At 45.4% G+C, this 17,474-nt stretch overlaps 1 protein-coding gene across 20 annotated transcripts in view; it reads left to right on the top strand.

Annotated features, from left to right (window-relative positions):
- Positions 1–13,369: 13,369 nt before the first annotated feature.
- The window catches only part of mbnl2 (muscleblind-like splicing regulator 2), a 46,597-nt gene continuing 42,492 nt past the window's right edge, over positions 13,370–17,474 (top strand). For 10 of the 20 annotated variants that reach the window (XM_070957767.1, XM_070957787.1, XM_070957783.1 and 7 more), the window contains exon 1: positions 16,853–17,174. The gene's annotated coding sequence lies outside the window, so the exon portion shown is untranslated. Of the gene's footprint in view, positions 13,613–16,819; positions 17,175–17,474 lie in introns of those variants that run through there. The other 10 variants (XM_070957768.1, XM_070957780.1, XM_070957788.1 and 7 more) reach the window with 2 other exon arrangements.

Raw genomic sequence — 17,474 nt, 5'->3', positions numbered from 1 at the left:
TTTAAGATAATAAAATGTTCAGAGCTGAGCCTTATTTTTCCTTTTGTACAGAGACAAATGTAGATTTAAGATGTTCATCAGCTTAAATCTCAGTTTGAGTTAAAATTGCAGTATTTCTGGCTTTATTTGATTGCATCTGCACAGGATATGGATCAGGCGCCTCTGCGCTGTATTGCAGGTTAAGTGTTAGAAGCTCGTCTGGGTTTAAAGGAGTAAAGCTGTTGTGTCCAGCCTTGCAGAAAATGACCTGGCCATAAAATGTATGCTGTGTACACAATGAGGCACTGTATATTGCTCTATCAATCATCTTGCTTTAATGCCGGACAGGGTTTTCCAGTGCTTCTGAGGCATGATGCAAGGAATGAATACCTTAGTGAATACGATGGTTTTCATAATGTCCGGGTGGGGGTGGCCAGTGACTGACCTTTCTGTAAACATATTAGTGTGAATATACATATACTTGACAAGAAAGGCGAGCTACGGGGTATGAAATTAGCCAAAGTGCTGGCCTTTATGCTGAATTCACGCATGGATGATTTGTAAGGTTCATTTTTCGGGAGCCTGCAGCTGGTCCAGCCGTGGCCCTGATCTGGGGGAGATAATTTAATACACACCATTACTGCTGAGCTGCCATGTAATTCACTTGAGCTGCATGAGATTTTTCCATCTTTATACTAATCCACATCTAAAACAAAGAAAACCCTCAAAATATGAAATGAAAAGCGGGACCATTGGCTGCGTGCTGTGAAGCAAAATATAAAATCCCATCCCGGTAACAATAGTCATATTTTAGCTTCGGGCCATTTTCAGCCTTTCCCTTTAATTCGCCCCCTCCAGCTTCCTGCCAGTGGTGGAGTATCCCTGAAATGGGGCTCATCATGAACTGTTGCTCACAAGCCCAGGAAGACGAATAGACATAATTAAAAAGCCCATAAAGGCGAGAGCAGGGGCTTTTATTACAGTAATATGTGAAGGCCTTGGTTTAATGGGGTGTTTGTTCCCGTGTGCAGGGCTGACGGCTGCGCTAGTTTACTGCCGGAGCGATGCTGACCCCCCTCCCATCTCCCAACACACCAGAGGCTAATAAAAAGCCATACCTAACGATGCACCAGCAGGAAGCATGACAGCAACAAGCAACGCACACTCAGAGGCGCAGTGACAGACTCACACCCACGAGCCTCTCCCCAAAAAGGATCGTTGAGGATGTGAGGATCTCACTGTGATTTTCAGACAGAGAACAGAGAGCAACAAGGAGATGACAACATGAAATTAGGTGCTGATTATTTTTTTGGTGCAGCAGAACAAGCCATAAAGACAACACCGACACGCTGTCACCTCATAAAGCTGACATGGAGAATGCAAACAGTTGCCTATTTGCACACCCTGCAGACAAGGAGCAGCATCAGCATTCGTGTTTCATGGCTACCTGATGAGTGCAAGTCTGGAATTGACCATTTTGTTTTGCTCTCCACAAGCAGGCAGCGGTGGAGCTTTTTGCTGAAACCAGCTGTGGCAGAAGCTCGGGTGGATGAGAGCTGCGAGGCTGAAAAAAAGACGTTAAAGTTGCAGGCGGTAAAAGTAAAACAACGAACTGAAAGATGAGAGATCTCTCTGGGTTTGAGCATCCACATTAGACATTATTATTTGACCCATTGTCGCTGTAAAAATATGGATTAGTGCAGCTTTAAAGCAGTTTCACATATTGGAAGTCCCAATTAGAGGTAAATGATAAAAACGCATTATTTTCTTACACTAAAGAATACAAAGGGAACACAGGAGTACCACTTCCTGTCAGTGCAAAGATGGAAGTGGACCCCCAGAATCATCCCATCAGATGGCCCAAATCCTCGCGACACCCCTGCTTAATGCCCATCACGAACATTTCCTGTACAATTTACTTTTAGATGCATGCTGCTAAGACAACGTTTTGTTTTTTTCTTAACATAAAAAACTTGCCTGCAGCTTCGAGAGGAGTCAACAGAGTGTAAAAGGTGTTAATGTCTTGTTATGGCCGCAGAGGATCGTCGTCATCATCATCGCAGCCGAGGCGCTCGCCCGCCCACAGATGTCTAACGGTTATGGCGCCATGGACCCAAGTTGACAAGCAAAATGGCAGAGAGTCCTGAATCAGCCATTTTGCTCAACAGGATGCGCGACCCCAAGGGCACGAGCGCACAGACACACACACACAGAGCACGCCCTCGCTCTCACGCACACGCCGATCATCAAAAGTAATGGTGTGTGTCCAGCGGCAGGCAGGGAGTCCTCTCATGTCTGGCAGCCACAACCATATTATTTCTGTAGATGGAGCGTGCTGGGGAATATTGTTCCACACCATTGGTATGCTGCAGACGTCCACTCATTCCACACAGCGGCGGTGATGGCAGAAGCCCGTATTAACGCCAGACGTGTTGGTTTGATGCTGTTGACGAGAAACAACGTGTGGATTCCTCCTCGAGACGTTACTTTAAGCTGTGAGGTGGATAAAACATTCACATCACTCTGAGACTTTGAAATTCAAGCTGGACAGCTCAATCATTTACTGGAAATACTATCCAACATAAAATATTCACTCCCTCTTGAATCTAAATAAATAGCCGCGGCTGTTTAATTTCAGCCGTGAATGCTCGTTGTGTTATTATAGGCCTCTCGTTCAGACTGCGATATTACATCCGGCTCTGGTCTGGAGAACGCACACGCGCTCAAACACGCACGCGACCTCTGTCCAGGCCCATAATTAACCCTCTTAATTAAGAGAGAAAAAAGTTGCTAACGAAGGAAATGGATTTAATTAGCCTGGTCTTAGCCCATGCACATGTGCGCGCCATAAAACACACACACACATGCACCCACACGCATACACAAAACAATTAAGCCTCTTTTATCCCGGCTAATGGCTTCAGTGACTCAGAGCCTTTCTCATTAAGACTATCAATAATATGCTGATTACATGCATCCACTAGTCTCCTTTATCGGGGCACAAAGGGACGAGTGTGTGTCTCTGAGGTTCCAGGGGTGGGGCAGGCTGTCTGCGCGACCTTATCTGCTGAAAGAGACGTTTGATTTGTTTGGCTGGAGAAGCTAAAAGGAGGCCTCGCTTTGCCGTGTCTTTATTTTCTGCAGTTTATCTTATCAAGGAGGCCACGTGTGTCTTTCACGGGGAGGAAATGGCTATGAAGTTGAGCTGCTGAGGGCTTTATTGGGGGCGAGATAATAGACTGAGGAGTGACGGTGACTGTGGGGCTGTAGATCTGCCCGTGTGCCGCCAAATCCTGCTGGCTTTCAGTCAAATAAGTTCCTGCCAGTCTGTCATCCGTGTTTCTGTATCATTTAATCACATTTAATCATATTTATTGTAATACATCTAAATCAGTGTTTCTCACTTCCGCTCCTCCACCACACCTGATTCAAAGATCAGCTCGTCACCAAGCTCTGCAGTGGCCTGATAACGAGCCACTCATTTGAATCAGGTGTGTTGGAGGAGCGGAAGTGAGAAACACTGATCTAAATAATAAGCAGTCTTCTGAGTTAAAATTGTGACTTCTTCTTCAGACCATACATCCTTTAGGTTAACATATCCTTTACTTTGAATGCTTGTCAGACGTGTGCTTGCATGCATTTGATTGGCTAACACGGTACTGAATGACGTGTCATTGCATGACATTAAAACTACAGGAGACCCTGCAGTGATCTCAGTGAAAACACAATCCCTCCATGTGGCACCATCATCAGTTGAAGTGTGGACCTGTAGTGAGCGTGCACAGTGATGATGCAGCCACTCGATGCCAGTAAAGTGCAAAGCTGCTGCTGTGTGCTAATAATAATGTTTTTTGAGGCAACTTAAGTCGCTTTTCTTTCCCTGCAGCTACATTTCCTCCATAGGAGTCAATAAAGTTGAATCTCTTTGCATCTACATTACTCTATCTGCCTGCCTGTCTCTCTCTCTTTCACCCCATGCTGTGAGTGTGTTTGAGTGTGTGCTGCAGGCAGAGATAGTGAAGTGAGACAGACAGGCGTCTGTCACACAGGCAGGAAGACAATAGGTCTGTGCTTTGACCTTCAGTCTCTTCCTGTTGTAACAGACACTGGGGTCCCTCCCGGAGGAGGAGAGAGGAAAGCGGTGGTTTGACCTGCCGAGGCACACCTTCGCCCCCCCTCTGCACGGCATCCCTAAACATCCTCGATGGGGGCTGCTCCTTCTGATCTCCATTTTCCACTTGATGCTATTGTGAGATGTGTTTTTCATCCGAGTTCTAAGGGTCTCATGTGGCCACCTATGGCGCTGACAGACTGAGCTTTGTTTCGTTCCCAGACTCCTTTTTTTAAATGCTGGTTGAGTGCAAGATGAGTTTAGCTAAATGGCAGCAGATTGCGGTAGATGCTGGTGTCAAAGCTCCTCCAGAGCCGCAGATGAACCCTTCTCACATGTTGGGTGACCTTTATGCGCCGAGGCTCCCTTTAATATTGTGATACTGATTTCAGCCTTTTCGTCCAGCCGGTCACGTGGGTATAAAATAAACCATCCAAAGTAAGAAACAGTGAAAAGTAGAAGAAGCCTGCTTTGAAATAACATGTAGCTTTAAGCAACGGGAGGTGCACATGGGGATAAAGCATTAGAACGGAGAACAAATTTGAGCCACTCTCCATGAACAAAGCTGATTTATTTCAATAAGCAGGATTATAAACTCTGATATTTTTGCTTTCGTGCACAGAATTTGACTCCTAACAAAGCTGCAGATCTGAAGATGTTTATGTTGTACCTCTGGACGACCTTCCAGAGCTAAAGTTTGCAAACGCTCAGGAAGGATGAATTCACTGAGACCTTCCCTTTATCCCAAGTTGCGCTGCTCTGAATCAGCATTCTTCTTCACCTCATGTAGATGTGCCCATGAGCCAAACCCAACAGCTCCCAAAATGAAAAGAAGGTGTTTCTTGGAAGCCTGTGTTCCCATGACTCCTCATCAGCTGTGCCAACAGCACCATGCAGAACCTCTCCGGCCCCAAAACCCACCGTCAAGATAAATAAATCACCATGCTGGGAAGCATCTGCACCAGGGAAGTTAACACGGATATGACTGAGCGCAGAACAGATGTCTTTCCCGACTGAAATAACATCAGATCCACCCCATAGCGAACTCAACACCTTCCTTTTAAGCACCAGGAGGATAACCACAACAAAAGGCCCCCCTTCCGTTTATTCCTGCTTTAGATGCGGGTTTTTTCGGCAGACAATAGATGAAAATATTCTGGCCTTCGTGTTTGATGTGGGCGTTTTTCCTCCGCTGGTTTTCATGCGCTTTAATGGGAAATGTGCTGAAGGGTGTTTGATCGCAGCCATCAGGTGCACACAAGAGGAACGAGGCCTCAGACAAAGGGAGCAGGACGAGGGGGAAACTCACACCTCTCACTTATGGATTCTAATATACACGTATTTGTCCTATAGACCACGACCTTTAATCCTGACTGGCACATTCAAAGTGGGTGAACACACAGAGCACAAACACACTCCTTTATCATTCAAAGTGTGCCAGAGCTATCAACCTGAATAAATAAATCCCCCTCTTATCTCACAACACAAAACTGGATAAGCGCTCCCACCGGGTCTGGATGGAGGAAGCTGTCAGCACCTCTATTTTGGTTCGCCTTCGCCTCATACAGAGACAGAATCCTGTTTTTCTCTCCAATCCGTCCTCCTGGTTTTCAGTCCCCGGAGAGCTGTTTCCCTCCACGCGCATGAGACGTGTGCGTCCCACCACACGGTCCATACATGATCCCTCTTTCCTGCTTATCTTCAGCTCCTGTATCTTTCAGCGGTTGATAAATCCCCAACGCTGCACAAATTTCCAGGTTAGGAGGAAAGAAAACAGGATTTTCCACGTTGTCGGCTGTTCAACCTGCCTGGGAGATTTATTTGCCATTACTGGTCTCTACACCATTGCCTTCCTGTATCACACCCCTGTCTGTTTTGACACCTGTAGCTGATCCCAGTTTTATCTGTCAGCCAATGTCAAAATCCATATCTTGGTTAGGTTTTCTAATCTTCATGTGCTGTAGGATTGGATTTAGCTTGTTTTATCTACAAATACTGTGCTACAATTCTGGATGCATGACTGGGAAATAATGCAGAACATACACGCCTAACGTCCTACATCTGTGCTGGGTGCCGGATAATGACTGCTATTCTACTGGCGTGATTGCGAGTCTAAACAGGGCAAAACCAGATTGTCAAGAATAATCACTGCTATCCTTTGATGCCTCCATAAAAATCTCTATTCTACAGGTTTTTCCATCCATCCAAAGAACAAAAGACGCCAAAAAGGCTCAGAAAAGGGAGGCGTCGCATGCCGCTCAGCTTTCTGGCAGAGCAACATTGCCACCTGCAGCCAACATGAGACCATAAACTCCTTAAAGAGACATTTGCATGGCTTGTCAGGCATGTTCAATCAAATGCAGATAAAGCCTTTTGAAGGATATGAGGAGAGAGTGGATTTGCTCTTTAAAGCGAGCACGCCTTCAGTCCTACAGCAGATGGAGGTTCATCCAGCCTTTTAACAGCACATGTTAACAGGCTGCCTTTGCTTCACTTTTGCTGTTTATCTCTTTTGAAATATCTTTATTTTTGCAATGGCCACACATTTTCCCAGAGCCTTTTTGCACCTCTGATGATGACACAGTGAAGTAGTTGAGGTGTTTGATGGAAGCCATTTCCTTTGCTATACTGCCCTCCTGTGGCAGTCTGTGATAGCACACATTATAAAACAGATTGGGTGCGTGGGTGGATTTAATATTTGGCACTGTGCTTTGTTCACTGTGTTTTTATGTGTTCCTTTTTATGGTTTATTTTAAAGACACCCCAAAGCTCGGATTCATTAAAATGGCCAGACAGGGGCTTTGCAGGGGTGTTTTTAAAAGACATGGGAGCTAAGATCCAGATTGCAGGACAGCCTCTTAAAGGGGCGCCCACGAGGAGCACTGCTCAGCCTGGAAAACAGCTGCATAATATTGTCCGTGATTCTGGAGGGAGCTTTCCAAAATCTGCAAAAAATAGCACGTTTTCGGAGCTGGAGACTAAAAGCCAAGATATCTCTGCCTCTGCTGCTTCAGATGACCCTCCCAGCTTTATGGATGTGCGACACTAAATCACTGGAGGAGCCCTTTAATGACCTTCAACCGTTAGGGTTAAGGGTCATTAACACATATCACACCATCTGTGTCATATGCGAGCAGTGACATGAATTTTCATTGATGTCTGCTCTCAAAAATGACCATTTTAATTTCCCATTAACATGTTTGCTGTGGTGGAAGAACTGCACTTGCGGATCCACCTTGCTGCTACCAGCTTTGGCCACTAGATGGAGCTGTCAAACCATCATTGGAGTTAAAGAACTTGAACGACAGCAGACTTATAAACACTGATAAACGCTGGGTGACCCCTTTATTAGGCACACTTAAACAATTTAATGAAATCTAATACAGCTGCTGTGTCATTAAGCAATGACTTTTACGATGCTGGTAATGTTTTTTGACACTGTTACTGAGTTAATTGAATTACATGTTTTAGCACTGAGGTCAGAGTTGGTGGTGATGTTGTACTGGACTGAATTATACTCAGAGATGTTTCTAATGTTCTGCTCTCCTCGTGTCTGTAAATAGGGCAGAGCTTTTTTTAAAAAAAATATCTGCCTTTTTCTTTCTATCTGAAATATCTAGAAACAGCCTTCACAGTGTTATGCTACAGAATATTGTGTATTCAGCGCAGGCAGGCTGTGTACTATACACTCAGAGCTGTGCCTATAGCTCTGAGGTCAAGGCATACGTGTGCATGCGAGGGAGTGTTGGCAAGATATTTAATTGATTTGGCCACGGGCACAACGCTCACAACACAAACACACGAGCTGCTCCTCCACCCACTCTCATCCATAAATACACTTCCTCTGCAAATCACCCTGCAAATAAATCACCATGGTTACAGTAATGTAATAATTGCCGTACTTGAAGGACACTCTGACTGATGATGCTCGCAAGGCCGCTTGGAAATCAATAATTACAGAGAAAATATGGCGCTCGCCATTCATTTAGCGGCAGAATGGACGTCTGAATGCCTGTTTGATCCACTGACAGGATGGAGGGCAGAAAATGGAGTGAGAAGATGTGAATGTCAGGAAATAAGAGCGGAGTGTGTGTGATTGAGTGTGTGTCTCCTGCTGTCCTCCCTATCCTTACTTTATGTACTTTATGTTTACATTTTGCATGTAGCTTGAGGCCTCTAATGGCTGTCTTTGAGGTATTTTTTACCAGTTGTGCACCACCTCACCTTTGCATTTTATTATTTTATGTGCTTAATCAAGTTACCAAAAGCTAATGACCGACTAATGTTTGCAGAGAAGGTGGGTGATGGTTGAATTATGCCATAAGAGGCCTGATGTCAGTGCAGCGTTTGTGCATGTCTGCATGCATGCGTGACAGTGTTTCATGTGCTGCAAGTGTGAACCTGAACACACCATAGCTTAAAAAGCCTTTTTTCCTGTTGCATGTTCTATATTCATGAAAGATCTTCTATCGAGCACACCTAAAAATCCTGTTCCAGATGCAGACAGGAATACAGAAGGAGGGCGAGACCCAGACAGAGGCGGGACTTCCGAGGTTTGCTCCAGTGTAGGAGGACAGCATCTCTCTGCGAATGGACGGGCTCGCCTGCTCCTCTATGAGGCATTGGAAGTGTCCTTGTAACCTGCTGCAGCAGCCAGCAGCCTTGCAGCAGGAGCATTAATATTTCAAGCTGATGGGTCGCCTTGAGAAAGGTTATTATTGTCTCTTACACTGAGGGAAACACATTACACACAGCCGTGGACACACAAACATTTCTTTTCCTTTGACACAGAAGCTGGGAGACAGAAACAGAAAAACATGTCATCACAGGCAAAATCCAAGCGATTCACAAAAATCTCAACATCGTTACAGCTTGTCAGAGTGCAAAATGCTTAATTATCACCTCCAACCCCACTGGATGAGTGTTTGTGTGTGCAAGAGAGAAACTGTGCGCGCGTGTCTGTGCGTGTGTGTGTGTGTGTGTGTGTGTGTGTGAACATAATTAGCTGACTTCTCTCTGATCCTTAATGCATTATTGAATATTTCAAAGGAGTCTCAATCCTCTGGGCTAAGTGACTGCCAAGCCAGGATCACAGGGCGGGTTCGGCTGTGATGAAGGGCGGTTCTGCCATTAAGGAGTCTGGGCCGAGCTGCTGGCCTTGTGTGAACCTGGACCTCATGAATAATATAAATTCCCTCACTGTATTTGGAGGCACTTTGGACTTCAGGGCCAGCCGATGACGCCACATTGATTTTTGGTCGGGCAATTTCAGGGAACAAGTAAATTCAGCTTCAGTGGTGAATAATGGCCTGTAGCAAATGAGCGATTTCTGGCAATTATTCCCGATGGAGAACAACAGGCAGGCTCTCGTTTCGCTGCCTCTGAACTCCACGTGCCGCAACCTTGACAAGACAATCGCTCTGTTGTCATAGTAATACGCCATTTCTCCTGACATTTCCAAGATTTTCATCTCTCACGATCACCGTGAGTTTCCTCCTCTGAAATGCCACCATTCGTTAATTTACATGCTGCGGGACAAGATCTTACAATTATGAAAGGCTTAAAACGTGAGACGGTAAACACAGTAAAAATGAAGGCAAATGTACACACACAAATGAAGCATATCATAGATATATTTTATGGCTCTACATGTCAGGGTTGAGCTTTTATTCATGAGCCACTCTGTTCAGAAAACCAGGTAATATTCCCTGTACGTAAAGCTGCACTAATCAATATTTCTTTTGTTGATAATGGATCAGACGGCGGTGTAACTTGAAAGGGGTCACGCGTAGTGATGAACTCGCTCAGCTCTGCAGAGCATTTTAATGTCTTTCTTTGATTTGTGCAGCTTAAATGTTTTGGTTGTCTCTCGGCGCTCACGTCCACACAACAAGCTGATGAACATATTTATTTTATTTATTTATTTCCACTACTTTTCTTGAAGTAAAACTGGATGCAGGACTTTCACTGAGCACATTGTATTTAAGCAGCATTGCACCTTTTACCACGGGGGGCTCGTCCATGGCTGTAAAATGCAAAGACTGACTGAGGATTCTTATGTGAACAACAGATAAATTATGAAACAGTTGCAGCTCAGTGAGGAAGTGAGTTTCAGTTTCTTTTGAATCAACTCGCATGTGATTCAGCGCTAATAATACAGGATCCTCACTTATGCTGAAATGGATCCTGGAGGACTGGACGGAGCCAGTAGCCGCAGCAGATGATTTATGATGATGCAAAACTAGTCTTCTCTCCGTGGACGAGCGAGTCTTCCTCAAAACGGATCCTCTCAGCGTTTTGAATAAGCTCTCGTGGTGCAGTGTGCCGCAGCTGGGGATCAGTTTGTTTAATGACAGCGGGACCGTCTTCAATCCATCATTACTTAGGCCTTGTGATTAGTAAAATGCTCATCAAAGTCATAGTGGGAATAAAATGCCCAGGTGGTCTCCGTACAATCAATCAAATTGACTAAACCACAGTGAAAGTGCACACACACACACACACACACACACACACACACACACACACACACACACACACACACACACACACACACTCTCTCTCTCTCTCTCTCCTGAGCTTTGTGCCAGCCATAAGCTCTTTCCATCCAACCTGCGCTGCATTAAGCATTTGGGTTAAAAGCTTTCATAATCAGGTGCGTTGTCATTTAGTTTACAGAGATTTCCAAGATCAATACTGTCCTTGACGTGAGAGCTTTGCCCACTGTGTGTAGGTGTGCGTGGGTATACGTGTGTGTGTGTGTGCACAGGCACCTCAGAGTCAGAGCTTTGGCCCTTGTGTGTGTGTGCCTATGTGTTCATGTATTTGCCCGAGTGTCTGTTTACTGTCTTCTGTCTGCAGGGGCAAACTGTTTCCTACTGTGATCTCTCCATTCTGTGTTTGAGAGGGACTAACAGTGGTGTTCTGAAGATACTGCGCTTGTTTTTCTGCCTGACGCCCCCTCAGTTGATCCCGAGGTCCACTTTACAGACTGCTACTGCAACAAATGTAGAGTCTAAACCCATTAATGAGCGCAGCACACACACAGACATCTGCTTCTGGACGTTTTTCTTTGCCAGTGTGTGGACGTTTGAAATGCATTTTGTGCCCGAGCGTGTGTGTGAGCGTCTCGTATCCATCTTAATGCAGTCGCCAGTCCTAAAACTGCGTTTTCCTCTACTTTGCCACTCAGGTGAGACGGTTGCATTATGGAAATCAGCTCATTTTAGGAGTTGTAATGAAGTGCGTGAGGCAGGCTCTGCAGAAGATGAGGGGTTTGTCTGTCCTTCAAAATAATTCCACCTGTTTCCTGTAAAACATTTTAAAAATGACATGCTAAATAAGCATGCTGTTCATACCCAAAACACAGTCTTCCGGCTAAATTGCTATGTATAAAACAGGGAGGGAAAAGTGCCACAAATGCTTCGAGCCCACGCCTACCTCGAACTTCAAAGTCACATGAAGAAAATATTTGGTTAAAGTGATTTTTTTTGTACTGTATGTATTTGTGTGTTTTTATACTGTAAGTGTGAGTCCAGTGTGCTCTTGTGCATTTGTTTACAAGTGCGTGGGCGTTCAGGGACTTTTAGAGAAGTGCGCCGGCAGCAGCGTTTTTACAAATGCCTCCTCTGCATTGAGATCAATACGTTAGGCCTTGGGGGATGAGCTTGACCTATGTGAGCAGTTTTTCATAATCACTTACGCCTTAAAAATACTGTTTTTCCCTACAGAGGTGCTGCCTCCAATGTGTTGTGTTTCACTTCCTATATTCAGATGAAAAACACACCATATGGACAGATAAAAGAAATGAGTAATGGCTCCGGCATTTTTCAATTAAATGCCGAGGAGAGCAGGAGCAGGTTGGAGGAACATCCGCGCTTACAGAAAAAATTAAGAGACTTTTCTCGGTTTGCTGTTGGTCCGTCTGAGATAGTGTTTAGTAAACATGACCTTGAACGTCGCCGCCAGTGAGGCACGTCGAATGTCACATGATGAATTATGCTGTCTTGCTGACACAAGACAGTCACATGTCACCATCACCAGCCTGACCCCAGATTAATTCTGTCTTTGCATTTCAACAAGACAGACGTGCTTCAAGCAACTGTTGTTTTCTTTATGAATTATTACACTTAACGTCAATTCATCGCCAACCAGCGTCTTCATCCCCGACACTGCCAAAGGCCGCCCCCGACAAACTCTGATACCTTCATTCCCAGCAGCATTCCACTGAAGCAGGCCTTGGCAGTGACAGAGCAGCCTGTGATGGCTATGTTCATTGTTCATGCGCTCAATAGGCAGCACATGGCGTGGGCAGCAGTCAGTGGGGCTAAATTTGTGCCTCTCTGCTCATTCCGGGGATATTTGTGACTTGCTCCTTGTTGACTCGTTGCACTTCTTGCTGACAACGGGTCTCTGTGTGTCACAGGCTGCTAAATCCAGGCAGCTGTATGCAATTAGGCCGCAAAATGCTGGGGATGCGCACGCTCCTCTGCAGAGCATCAAGTGGTGACGACGTGCTGATTTTCAGTCAAAAAAATGTTGTTTCTGTCATTTTTGCTGTGAGATGTCTTCTGACAGGTTCAAAGCAGTAATAACAAAATATAATAACCCTACCTATAACTATACAGTACATCTGTCTTAAGATGGTTGAAAGAATTAAGACGTATTCTTTGTATAATGGGTGATTAAGGTTGTGGCACAACAAAAATCTACATGTACATTCAGGAAAATTATCTAAGTCAAACTAGTGAAATCACGAGATTAAAAAAATTAAGTAATCATGGCGGTCACTGGAGGAGGTCACTGTACATTAGTCAATTAAAGTTATGGATTAACACCGTAATTCACAGACTAAATTGCGCTAAGCTTTGTTGTTTGTCTGTAATGTCTGCGTCTTGTCGATGGCAGGCTATTTTGACAGACAGACAGGCTCTGGTTCAGAAATCATTGGCCACATCTTCTCCCCCAGGGAGATTCACTGTTGTTTCCTAGGTAACAAGCACCCCCCCCCTCCCTTTACCCTTGGTTCCTCTCGACTGTACCACCTTTACTGTAGGGTGGGATTTATATTGTTTATCACGTAGAAGTAGATTTCCGTGTTTAAACGAGACAAAATACACCAACAGACTGCAATAACATGCTGTTTTTATTTCAGTTCCAGCTTATAATGCTTTGAATAGTTGATCATAAGTGCGTTATTAATGTTTAGACCTTACCATCAACCCCTGGCGAAGCACATTTAACATTTCCTCGAACTGTCAAAATCGCTTGTTGCTTCCTACCTTAGCCTTAAAAGTAGTTAGCGAGCTAGCGTGTAGCGAGAGATAGCCCACTTCTGCCTTTCACTGAAATATATTTCGAAAGCGAAAAAGTTTGCTGCTGAGGAAATAGCGAGAAGTCTCAGCCGGAGAGCGTTTCAGCCGTCCCGATCGGAAGCTTGGGTCCCGTTCCAACCGAAATAGCGCTCTCGAGAAGCGTTGGTGGCGGTTGAAGTGCAGCTGGATGTGACAGGTTCGTCATCAGGTAAGCCGCAGGTAGTTAGCTTAGCAGCTAGCCCCCTTTGCTCTGCCATGTCCTTACACACCTGGTACGGCTTTATGCTGAATATAGCGGCTCTTTGGGCTGGAGAAGTGGCTCAAAACGGTTCTAATGATAATACTCCAGTATCATAAACGCAAAACGCTGTCTGCCTCGCTATGCTAGCTCATACAATCATTGCCCAGATAGCCCATGCAAACAAGTGAAAGCAGCTCCATAAAAACAAAAATCGGCATGCACTACGTCGTAGCGGCTCCTATGTGTGTCTCCTCCACGGTTCAATATAATGTTTACTGTCTGCTATTAGTGAAGTAGCTAATGACCACAATAATATCACTTGGGGATAGGTTTGATAATAGCTAATTTATTATTGATTCCATGTATGACAGACAGGCATCAGGAACAAACAATGACGTCCGTTCATCGTGGTCCAAGGTTGCACCCACAGCACAGCAACATAACTTGTGTATGTCATTACTTTCAAATGCAAATGTTCAAAAACAATACATGTAGTGGCACGTGGATTGATGGATTGTCTGACAAAATAATGTAGTTCTAACGAGACGTAAGTGGAGGCACATTATAATGTACTGCAGGTTGGCAGAGCACGAGTCTGTCCACCTGGGTGAGGTTAATGAGGAGTGATCAGACTAGCTGCAGTAAGTGGTCCACCTGAAGATGCAAACTGGCATCACCAATGGAAGCGTGGTGCAGACAGGCTGCAGACATTAAGCTATCATATCGATGCTAAGAGGCCTGAGGCTTATCGTTTGCATGGAATATATTGTGTTTATTAAGGCTGTTACAGCAATGGTACACTTGCGTAAGGCGAAGCGATCCACCACCACTATGACTGTTAGGAAATGAGCTTTGTATAATCAGCGATATGAGGAGTTGCCCAATAACATCACATAGGGTCAGATTAGTTTCAGATTAGACACTGGTGCTGTTGTGAAACCGGTACTTCTGGCTCGATTTTGAGCCTGTTTGAGTCTTAATGCACAGCCGTGAACTCGTTCTCGTTTATTCTCATTCATCACGTGGGCTTTGCGTGTGGCAGACTTACCAGAATGGGTTGCAAGCGGAAGGAAGCGCAAACTCTCTGCCGCTTGATATTTGATTACAGCTAATAATAGAAAAAGACAGCTGCCTTTTCATTGATCTGTCTTTGGTGCCCTATTTCTGAGGCCTGTTTTTTTTGTTCACTGTTGTGTTAAACCGGTAGTAATAACTCAGAATATAGTATTCTGTGCTGCTGGGGAGTGTTTTCAAACACAGTTTTAACCCGTCAATCTTCATTTGCTGTAATTAGCCATTGTTTCAGGATGCTCCTTTTGTATTTGAAAATGAAGCTGCTTTGGGCCGCAGAATCTGGCTGTGTGAGAGTGAGCCAAGCCGTTTGGGGTCAAACAGGACAGGGATAATAAGAGGGGAGGGGATACCATGTGGGAAGGAAGTGGCTCAGCTTGTTTGTCTGCCAGGCTTTTGTTTGTTTTCCTGTTGGACAAATCTATTTAGAAGGTAGGCTATCTGAGGTCTGCCGGTGGAAATTAGCTACAAGCAGGGCTTGTTATGCAGTTATTGACAGTTATTCACTAACGTGGTTATTGAGAAGTCAGTCGCAGCCAAATGAGAAATTGATAAGCTTCATCTATCAGCAGGCTGGCCTGCACAGCTGTAATTGTTCTGGATGAATCATAACAACATAACATTTTGTTGTTGTCGTTTCCTCTGGTTGTAGCAGTCAGATTTCATCCTGCAGTGATACACGTCGCCCCTTAGGAGCATTCCTGCTCCTCAAATCTCTCGCATCTGTGATCTAGCATAATGAGGCTGCTTTCAGGGAAGGTGTAAGGTGACACTTCTGCTTTTGACAAAGGCTGATATCCCCCGTCTCCCTGTTCACGCTTCAAGTTATGGCCCGCCGCTCGTCTTTGTTATTTGATTACAGGTGCCCTGATGCCTAAGATGACGTCAGTGTTCAGTGTCATTTGCTGAGGTAGACGGTTTTTCACGCTAGACAGATTAATCCCTCTAACCCCCGTCTCCTCAGAACTATTTGACACATCTATTGCCTGCGAAGCATCAGATCATGTCGAGCTATTAAAGTATAATCAGGCAGTAAATGGATTTGTTTGTCGTGGAACTGTAAAGCATGTTTAGCCTCATTGATGTCAACGAAACACCCAGGCTGCCACGTCATTCACAACCTTTGTATGAGACAGAGGCAAAGAGAGAGAGACACACAGGGAGAGACAGAGACACAGACAGACAGACACGGTACAGCTGTTCTATTGAATCTGGATCGAAAAGTCATGAAGCTGGATCTCTGACTCATCAGTTCTGTGACGCTCCGGTTTCACGGCTCATATGATGCCAACCAGCATGTCATCAGCTGGGTGGACGGGAGAGGACAGGCGGGGGAGGAGACGGACCAAGACTTTAAAATCCCAGTCACCGCCAATTTTTTTTATTTTTTTTTGCAAACAAATTCTGATGCAAGAACAATAACAGAAATGTTCACTATTGTGCAATTTTCCGGTCCAGCAAACGAAGGAATTAGATTGAAATAGAGCTTGAAAGCTGGTTTTGAAAAATGGGGAAAATGCAGGTGAGCGATGAGGAGAATTTGGGGGAGGGGGCGTGAAAGTGAAAGGGAGGAGAGGAGATGGGTTTAGAGGACGGATGCTGAGGGGAGGTCAGGAGGGAGAGTAGGTGCCGTGCTCTTGTTTCCTGGGGGGTGGTGTTAAATGTGATGATAGAACATAGACAAGGACAGGCCTCATCTTCCTCGTGCAACTGCAGCAACTCTTTGATTATTGCTTACTGTTGTTGCTTTGCTGTCTGAGAAGCACGTCTAGACTTTATATTCTTGAGCCTGTTTCCTCTTTTCAGCTGGTGCTGATTCAAATTTAAATGCAATCAAGTTCACAGCGAGAAGGACGGACGAAGAATAAGTGATGTGGTAACTACTGGAGCAGGCCATGAAAATGGGGAAATACCTTTTAAGATCAGCATTCAGAGGTTGTTACTGTAAGCACAGTTTTCGCCCCATCACTTAGCCCACTCTCCTCCAATGGAGAGGCACAGACAGCTGTGATTCACAGCAGCTGTCCTTCGATTGGCTGGGGCTGTGAAGGGGCAGGGCCTTGCCACAGGCTGGTAGGCAGGAAGGGGCTGGCTTTAGGGAGTGGGGGGGTTTGGCTGGAAGTGTTTCAGCCAGATAGTTGGAGTAGACACTCTTCTGCTTCCTGCCTGCCTGCCTTGCTCACTTGCTCCGTAGCCGAGAGAGAGAGAGAGAGAGAGAGAGAGAGAGAGGGAGAGAGCGATCGAGAGAAAATCCCTGTCTAGGCATGGACCTCCGGCTGCAGCACTCGGCAGCTCGCGAGGAATGACAACAGTTCACATGGTCATTAAGTCCCATCGCTGAGGCTGAAGGGAGAGCTGCACTGTAGCTCCGTGTCACAGAAGCACCGGCCGCCTCCTGCGTCCGGGACAGCAGACAGACAGAGGCACACAGCAGAGCTGCGGGACCCAGAGAAACGAGGTGGGATTAACCGTCATATTGGCTGGCTTTTCCTTTTTTTTTTAAAGATTTTTTCAGGAGTTTTGCTGCAGTGTGCTGCATACCAGTCTGGGTGGGGAGGGAGGAGAGGGAATGTTTTATCTGTGCGCGAGAAAAAGTGTGAGGCTAAAAACGAGGGAAGAAAGGGGGGAGGAAAGACAGAGAGTGTGGGATAAATGTACAGGAGCAGCGGGAGCTCGCAGCCACACAGTAACTACCCTTATGGCCATTTCCAGCACTGTGATGGACTTTCTGTGTCCACTCCGGAGGGACAGGCGTTAT

Source organism: Chaetodon trifascialis, chromosome 24 (assembly GCF_039877785.1).
Source record: "Chaetodon trifascialis isolate fChaTrf1 chromosome 24, fChaTrf1.hap1, whole genome shotgun sequence".
Classification (NCBI taxonomy): domain Eukaryota; kingdom Metazoa; phylum Chordata; class Actinopteri; order Chaetodontiformes; family Chaetodontidae; genus Chaetodon; species Chaetodon trifascialis.
Note: the sequence above shows the minus strand (reverse complement) of the source record. Positions and strands in the feature narration are given on the sequence as shown.